This window comes from Bos indicus, chromosome 15 (assembly GCF_029378745.1).
Source record: "Bos indicus isolate NIAB-ARS_2022 breed Sahiwal x Tharparkar chromosome 15, NIAB-ARS_B.indTharparkar_mat_pri_1.0, whole genome shotgun sequence".
In the NCBI taxonomy this organism is placed as follows: Eukaryota; Metazoa; Chordata; class Mammalia; order Artiodactyla; family Bovidae; genus Bos; species Bos indicus.
The window spans coordinates 48,312,623-48,321,979 of NC_091774.1; the positions used below are offsets into that span (position 1 = coordinate 48,312,623).

Consider the following 9,357-nt stretch of genomic DNA (forward strand, 5'->3'; position numbering starts at 1 on the left):
AGAATGGACTGATTGGATCTCCTTGTAGTCCAAGGGACTCTCAAGAGTCTTCTCCAACACCACAGTTCAAAAGCATCAATTCTTCAGCGCTCAGCCTTCTTCACAGTCCAACTCTCACATCCATACATGACCACAGGAAAAACCATAACCTTGACTAGACAGACCTTTGTTGGCAAAGTAATGTCTAGCACATACTAAATATGGGAACCTGAGTTACATAGTTACACACAGTGTGAGTTAAATTTATGAAGTCACAGGCTTTTGATACTGCAATATCTTATTCCTAATACTGGTTCTGACACAAACTCTTCAACTTCCTATGACCAAAATTCTCTACCATAGAATGTGGTCCTTTCAAAGTTTACAGAACAATCTAGCCATGATTTGTGAACAGAAATCTAAGCTAAATATATACTCTGTTTTTCTGCCTTGAGCATTGTTTTATCTTAATTGCCCACCAGATAACTCTATTAGCTTTAAATTATTTTACCAGTATAAAAGGACCATCTCTGGCTTCCCATATGTAGCTTTTCATGATGCCATTCACATCCAACTGAGAAAAAAGAGAATATGAGTCAAAAAATGATAGGTGCCCCCACTTAAAAAGCTTATTTACATCCCCATCAGCCCTTGATTGTGGAAATAGAGATGGTTTCAATGTGAGAGCCAGAAAGTAAAGACAAGAATGAGCCCAATCATACCAGAATGTGATATTGTCAGATTTCTAAAAAGGTAAAAAATCTCCAACCTCTGTGGAAGCACAAGGCTTCTAGTATATGGAAATGAGACATACTTATGGGAAAAACAAGCCTATAATTCTGGTGACCTAAGAGATGATTTGAATAATTCATGATTCTATCATTTATTAAACAAAATTGAAGTGATATACAAATTTTGTGCTGAGCATTAAACCAGGCTTTTGAGAATCAAAGATGAATACATGATCCTAATATAATTCTAATATTCCTCAAGCTATTCATATGGTTTTCATTGAGGGTACAAGCAAACAAATATATCCATGTAGGTGTTTTACAGGTGTCTCTCTTCTCATTTTGTATACAGCTGATAATCTCTTCCACTCCATTAAATTCAGCATACTCACGTGCAATTGATTTCCAACTCTTTTATTTCTACTCACCTTTGTCTCTTAAATATATAATAATATATTTAGTAGTAAATAAGCCACAGGAAAGAGTAACTTAGAATATCTAATATGCAACTTGTTATTCACCAACCAGTTGTCTCCTTTCTTGTAACCCATTTCCATAAAGTTACCAATATACACAAAGGTCCGTCTAGTCAAGGCTATGGTTTTTCCAGTGGTCATGTATGAATGTGAGAGTTGGACTATAAAGAAAGCTGAGCACAAAAGAATTAATGCTTTTAAACTGTGGTGGTGGAGAAGATTTTTGAGAGTCCCTTGGACTGCAAGGAGATCCAACCAGTCCATCTTAAAAGAAATCAGTCCTGGGTGTTCATTGGAAAGACTAATGTTGAAGCTGAAACTCCAATACTTTGGCCACCTGATGCGAAGAGCTGATTCATTTGAAAAGACCCTGATGTTGGGAAAGATTGAAGGTGGGAGGAGAGGGGGATGACAGAGGATGAGATGGTTGGATGGCATCACCGACTCAATGGACATGAGTTTGGGTAGACTCCGGGAGTTGGTGATGGACAGGGAGGCCTTGCATGCTGCGGTTCATGGGGTTGCAAAGTGTCAGACCCGACTGAACTGAACCAAACCAGTATACACTCACTTTCTAAAACCTGGGACATTTACTTGCAGTTTAGTCTCTATTGAGTCTGTTTAGTCCCTTGGACTGCAAGGAGATCCAACCAGTCCATTCTGAAGGAGATCCGCCCTGGGATTTCTTTAGACAGAATGATGCTGAAGCTGAAACTCCAGTACTTTGGCTACCTCATGCGAAGAGTTGACTCACTGGAAAATACTCTGATGCTGGAAGGGATTGGGGGCAGAAGGAGAAGGGGAGGACAGAGGATGAGGTGGCTGGATGGCATCACTGCCTCGATGGACGTGAGTCTGAGTGAACTCCAGGAGTTTGTGATGGACAGGGAAGCTTGGCGTGCTGTGATTCATGGAGTTACAAAGAGTCGGACATGACTGAGCTACTCAACTGAACTGAACTGAGTCCAGATGCTTAACATTTTTTAGACATGTAATCTTCTTAATCACTACATTTAATGTTTTATTTATTTTAACCAGTATGTACCACTGTATTTAGTCTCCTTTACTGCAGATTTACTTTCCCCATGTCACCAAAATCTATGACAATATCTGAATTAAAGAAAAAACAAAAACAAAAAAACCTCTCCACAATAGGTCTCTTTTGTGTATATGACAAAAATCAAATTAGACTAGAATAAGTAGAGAAAGAATGCAGGATTGGAACGGGGAAGCAGTCACCATTTTAATCAAAGTTTAATTTTGATACTCAAACACTGTCTTCAGAATCTGATCTGTGTTTCTCTAATTCTACTATTTGACCTATATTGATTCTTTTTCTCAGTTTATACAGGAAACACAAACATCCTGATATAAACTCCAGATGAAGAGAGCTTCTCTTCCCAGATGTTGCAAAATGTTCAGATTCCTGCAGGCATTTGCCTGCACAGAATCAGATGCCCATATTAAAAGCATCACTACATTGTTGCAGAAAGGAAATGAAGGGATGCTGAAGAAAGTTTCTATTTTTTTTGAAACTAAGTTAATATTAGTCTGAGGTAGATCTAGATAATATAGGAAACACATTTTAATCACTAGACCAACCAGTAGGGAAAAAAAAAAAAACTGAAAAAATACCACCTTGAACACAGGGAAACAAAATGTTATACTAGTTTATATTCATTTAATACAAAATAAGCTAGTTAAGGAGAAAAAGAATGAAAATTACAATAGCCACATAGGAAGCAAACAGCAAAACAGTAAATTTAAACACAATCACATCAACAATTGCATTAAATGTCATGTATTAATGCCTCAGTTGAAATCAGAGATTTGTTGAAATGGATAAAAAGCAAAATTCATTTCTTGCCATTTACAAGAGACATAGTCAAGGCACAAAAAGGGCAAAGTTAAAAAAGATAGAAAAATATATACCATGCTTGCATGAAATGCAAGCAGAAATTTAAAAAATAGGTCAAAGATTTATGTTAATATTAGATAAAATACTTCAAGATTAATATTAGGGAAGATGAGAGGGAAATTTTATAATTATAAAATGTTCACTACATCAAAAATATACAACAGTTATAAATACAGATGCACAGAACAGCAGAGCTTCAAAATACTTGAAGCAAAAATAAAAGGAGAAATACACAATTCAATAATAATAGTTGCATATTTTTCAATAACTGTCAATAAGATAACAGCTTATCAAATATATTGAAGACATGTACAATACTATCAACCAAATTGACCCAATCGACATATAAAGATAATTTTACTCAATGAATGAGAAACATACAATATTTTCAAATTCATAATAATTTTTTCTCTGGATATACAGTACCTTAGGCCACAAACAAGTGTCAATAAACTTATAAGCTTGAAATAATAAAAATATATGTTCTCTAATGGGCTTCCTCAGTGGCTCAGTGGTAAAGAATTCGTCTGCAATGCAGGAGATGCAGCAGACTCAGGTTCACTCTCTGGGTCAGGAAGATCCCCTGGAGAAGGAAACGGCTACCCACTCCAGTGTGCTTGCCTGGGAAATCCCACGGACAGAAGAGCCTGGTGGACTATAATCTTTAGGATCGCAAAGAGTCCCGAATGAGCAAGCACCCATGCACAAGTTGTTCTCTAATTATGTCAGAATTAAAATTGAAATCCACAACAGATGTTAAACTCAGAAATCACCAAGTATTCTCTCATTAACAACACATTTTAAAATGTCCAAGTTTTAACAAACAAACAAAATTTGAAGAAAAAGAAAAGTGTGAAGGAAATTTGAGTGTATGTTGAGCTGAATGAAAATTAAAACTAAACAATCAAATGTGTGAAATGTTAAATATACTTATGTCATTAAACCCTATATCAGAAGAGATGGTCCCAAATCAGTGATAAGTTTCCAGTTCAATAAACAGAAAGGAAGAGTAAATTAAACCAGCACACCCACCCACCCACACCACAACGCACCCCAACACATCCCAACACACACACAAACACACACAAAGAAAAAAATAAATGTAACAGCAGAAATAAATGAATAAGAAAGTTTAAAAATAAACAAAAAAAGAAAGCTTAAAAACAAAATAACTGAAACAATGTTAAAGATCAATAAATTAACAAAGCATAGCTAAAGAGAAAAAAAAGTGAAAAAGCAAATCACCAAAATCAGGAATAAAAGATATTGTGATTATTATAAAAATTAAAGGGATAATAGAGGATTGTTGTAACCAACTGTATGCTTACAAATCAGGCAACTTAGAATAGACAACTTTCTACAAGACATACAATAACTGACTCAAAGACTGTAAAAAAAAATCTAAATGATCCTAACACAAGCAAGATATTTTAAACTCTTTCAATAAAAAATATCCAGAGTGAGATTCTTCAATGGTTAATTCCAATGAATATTTAGAAAATAAATAGCAACCCTTCAAAAGCTTTCTTCAGAAATAGAGAAAGAGGGAGAAAATCTCAACACACTGAGTGGAGAAAAAAAGCCTCTTGGAGTCTGAGGTGTGTTTGTTTGTCTATGACTAAGCTGCATCATGAAGAAGCATCCAATAAATACTTAACACTAGATCACAGATAACAGGGGCCTTTAGAAAACCGCCAAACATATTTACAGGGAAATTGATACGTTAAAAAAATGAAAATTTCCCTCATTCTTGCATTCAATTCATGCATTCACTTATTCTTAAAACCTCTGAAATAGATGCAAAGAAGGGGTACTGGAGGCCCAAAACAACCTTATTGACAATACCACAAAGAGTATAGCAACACAGAAAAGATGGAAACTTAGTCTTCATTTTTTTTTCATACCTTGGATCCTCAGACTTCTTTCCAAGTCTTACCTGCAGCATCTCCATTGCTGATCCCTGCAAATGATGCTCCAGATCTGAGATGAGATGTCACCAATTGACTCTACTGGACCATCCCATTCTCAGAATTTGCCATGTTCTGTAGACCAACTTTCTCTTCATTTCTCAACTTTTGCAGTCCCTTTAGCTCCTCACTGTCCAGGATCACTCTGTTTTTTAAACTCTGCCTGGACATTTTGTCTCATGTTATACTTGATTCTTCAGAAATGAGAGAGAAAGAGGAGGAGAGCAATTCATGGTGAAACTGACTTTGTCCATTTTTTCTATTTGACTTCAAAAATATGGCCCCAAAATCTGCCCCAAATTGTTGAGGACAACTCAGAGCCAAATGAGACCCCTGGGTGTGGGCAGGCTTCACACATCTGTCCAGGATGTTCATGCCTCTCTGTATTACTCCTGATCCCCTTCCACCACCCTCTGCCAAAAAGTTGAACCCCGAGGATAAAGCCATGAGCCATTGCCAGATGTCTTCTGAGAGTCAAAGGTTAAAACACACGACAAGAATGGAATATGAAATTTGCTTGTCATCCTCACCAGAGAGTCCCTCTATAAGAATATCTCCCTCCAAATATCTGTGGCCATTTGTGACATGTTCACTTTTCAGCCACCATTCTTATCAGGAAAGGATGAAGAAAAGGCCTAGTCAAAAGACTTAACTGTCAGGGAACAAAGAAGAAGGCAGCTCCTTGTGATCAACCCAAGGTCCTGCCAAGATATCTATCTAATTTCCTCAGTAAGTGTCTCCTCCTGCCTTCCAGGTAGATATCTCTTTTTTGAAATAAGATCCCATCTTCGCAGCTTTCTGCTTCTCCCTCTTCAACCTCTTCAAATATGATTGGAGCATTTTCTGTGAGAAAAGAATCAGATCAGAGTCAAGAAAGGGTCTTCTAAGCAAGACTGTAGACGATAAATGCTGGAGGAATCAAGCTGATTTCCAAAAAATAAATAGATAAATAAACTTTACATAAACTGAGAACAGTAATTGGAATCTGATTTTGAAAAATACTGAGGTGGAGAATATATTCTTTACAACTCAAGAGATAGAAATCACCATCTTCTCTCACCAGAAAGAAGACTGGTTCTTTTTGTTCTAGAAGAAACCTGATTCTAGAGTGGGGGAAAAGTATACCTCAATCTTCCCAGTGTCCTAGTTACCCTCCTGTTCAATGGGGTAATGAGAACTTCTCCTGGGCACAGTTCTCCACCTATTAATACAAGATGCATGAATGTCTACTTCTGACTAAGAGTCTGTATGTAGGGCTATTACTCTGTAAGTGGGTGAGTGCACAGAAATGTTTTTCAGATATTAGAATGAAAGAAAAAGAAGAGAGAAATTCATGGTGAAGCATATCCCCTTCAGGGATCATAGCCTTGTCATGGTGAAAGGGGTGCATAACTCAATGAATCTATGAGCCATGCAGTGCAGGGCCCCCCTAGATGGATGGGTCATAGTGAAGAGTTCTGACAAAAATGGTCCACTAGAGGAGGGAAAGGCAAACCACTCCATGAGAATTCCATAAACAGTCAAACTCTGAGAGACGATGGAGGACAGATGAGCTTGGCATGCTTGTGGTTCTTGGGGTTGCAAAGAGTGGGACATGGCTTTGTGACTGAACAACAACAACATAGGAAAGGAAGAATCACAGGTCTTAGGTTCATGGTGACCAGGTAGTTAAAGTCCAATGCCAAGTAGAGATTTCCCCTTAAGTATCATTTTCTGGCCTTTCTTTCCTCCATTCTGGTCTCTTTTCTGGTACTGTTGGGCAACGTCCTCCATGAGGAACATGTGGTGACCACGGTACTCCTGGGACCACTCGCAAAGCCAGCAAATGAGCTTCCCATCTTCCTCACAGAAGAGCAGGGGTTTTCTCCATGGTGCAGAGATTTCTGTCTTGCTCCTCCAGGCTCCCCTTGACCTCCCTGAACTTCTGCACTATGCTGGCCTCATGCCTATTAGGCCGCAGGTTCCAAGGCTCATAACTGAATCTGCACACAAAAGAGTTACTCTCTCCCTCTTGGCCAATATTTGACTCCTTGTCATTTTTAGTTGTGGGGATTTTCTCCCCGGGACTTGGAAACGACGGACCTGAAAGAATGACACTCAGAGAGTCTCTTGCAAGGACTGACAAATTTATTTCTGCAGTCGAGCCTTTTTATAGAAGCAGGAACAAAGAGCTTAGAGTATATGGCTAGCAGAGCGTGTACAGGGTTAAGACATAATCAGTAAAAGATATTTCAAGGACAGCGCATCCTAAATGACCCAGGTATTTGTCCCATGACCCATTTTCTCAAGCAACATCTTTAATGTTTATTATTAAATCTTGGCGCTGAGCATAGCTAAAGGCAGGAGGTGTTTTTCAGCCAGCAGCACGCAAAGCCGGGGGACTTCTGGCCCTCCACCATTTTCTCAAGGACCTTCTCCTATATGGCTATTTTGTGCTGTGCTTCCTAACACGTCCTCCTTTTGTTTTTAGTTTAAGCACGGCAGCTGCTAGTTGGGCTCCGTTGTGAGAGGCATGGAGTCTTTAGTAGAGACATCTGTATCCTATAATCAATGACAGAAAAAGTAGGGTGATTAACACATATATAAAAATGTTTCTTCCTGAAAACCAAGTTCTAGGGTCTAGGGACGATAGGGTTTTAGTTAAAGTATCATAAAATTGAGTGCTGTACAATTCTTTAGGTACCTCAACTTGAAAATTAGCAATTTGTTGTTTCAACAGATTGATGTCTAAACTTGAGTTGTCTGTGAGATCCTGTAAATGTGCTTTAACTTTATCCCAAGGAAACTCAGTGCTATTATAAGGCATGTTAGTCAGACAAAAAGACATAAAATTCCAGTGACAACATATATGTGTTTGGAAAGTCAGTTGCTGCACTTGATCTCCTAAGTGGATAACCACAGTTTGTAACTCATTAATTCGTGTTTGTAATTGCTGATCTATCTGGGCTTGTCGAGTCCAAAGATCATGAGAGTCTTTGTGCCATGCAGTGATAAAATCATGATTTTGTATAGAATTGTGTAATGCCATAGCAGACAGAGTTCCTATTGTAACAATGGGTATTAGACTAAGAATGCCAGCAATGATCCATCCTATTATGCACTTCGACCTTTTCAGACCATTTCTGAGCAGAACTGAAAGGAATACAGAGTCGGTCCATGGTTCTGTTAAATTGACAGGAAGCCACAGTTTAGACCTCTACTTGACTATAGTGACGTTGGCGTTGTGGTAAGAAATAGTATGGTTTAAACATGTATATAAAGCACAAGCTGTACAGTTAACAATTTTAGCAGAAAGATCTATATCAAAGTTACCTACAATAAACATATACAGGAGGTACACACAGGATTGGATATAACCTGTACTATTATACAAAAACGTATAGTTTTGGGGTTTTAAAGCCTTTGCAGTCCCATGTAAATTGGCAAAGTGTTCCAGTGCAGCAGGAATCTTCCAAATATGCCACTGTTCAAGTCCTATAAGAGGGACTATAATTCTGGGCCGAGGTGGAGACAACCCTCCATAATACCAGTTTAACAATACATCCTTGTCAGTCCAAAAAGCCAATATTGGTCTTCTGGAATCCCCACGTGTTGAGTCTATGATACCACGAACAGCTATGATTTTTTTCTTGCTCCTCAGAGCAATTCACAAATAATCCATGGGGCCCCCAATCCATGCATTTGAATATGGATTGATTTTGTTGTTTGATAGAAACTTTCCTGAACTGTCCCTGACAGTCAGACCAATATAGTGGTTGATTTGATCGTTTCTTTCTCCAAGATACAGAATCACATATTAGTTCTGCAGGCTAGAAAAGTGAGTCAATATAGTTAGCTATTTATCCAGGATAATGTCTTTCAGAACCATTTAAGAGGAAGGATGCAGTTGCAAACATTCCTATACTGTAGGCAGAAACATTGTGTACAGAGTAAGCCCACCATTGTGGGAATATAGTCATGGACAAAGAGTGAGCTCCAAAGCATATAGGTAGTGTCTTGAATCCAATTGAAACAATTATCTTTTTACCTTCATCTTCTTCATGAATTGGCCTCTGCATTGACCATGGGGTAGGGAAGTGCAGACTATCATTGGTGAATACCACAGGGACCTTGTCAACCCAATCCACTATGGATAACAAAGGTGGATTAGGTATATATGCCCAATAAACATATTCTGCACTTACCCGAGAGGAACAGGAAAGAACAGCTAACATTGCCGGAAACAGCTTATCTGGAGTCATAGGAGTTCCAGTGTTCTTCAGTGTTTGCTCAGCCTGATGAGTCAT

General features: G+C 38.2%; 1 pseudogene; it reads right to left on the reverse strand.

Annotated features, from left to right (window-relative positions):
* Positions 1-7,542: 7,542 nt before the first annotated feature.
* LOC139187319 (endogenous retrovirus group K member 25 Env polyprotein-like) lies at positions 7,543-9,357 on the reverse strand (annotated as a pseudogene).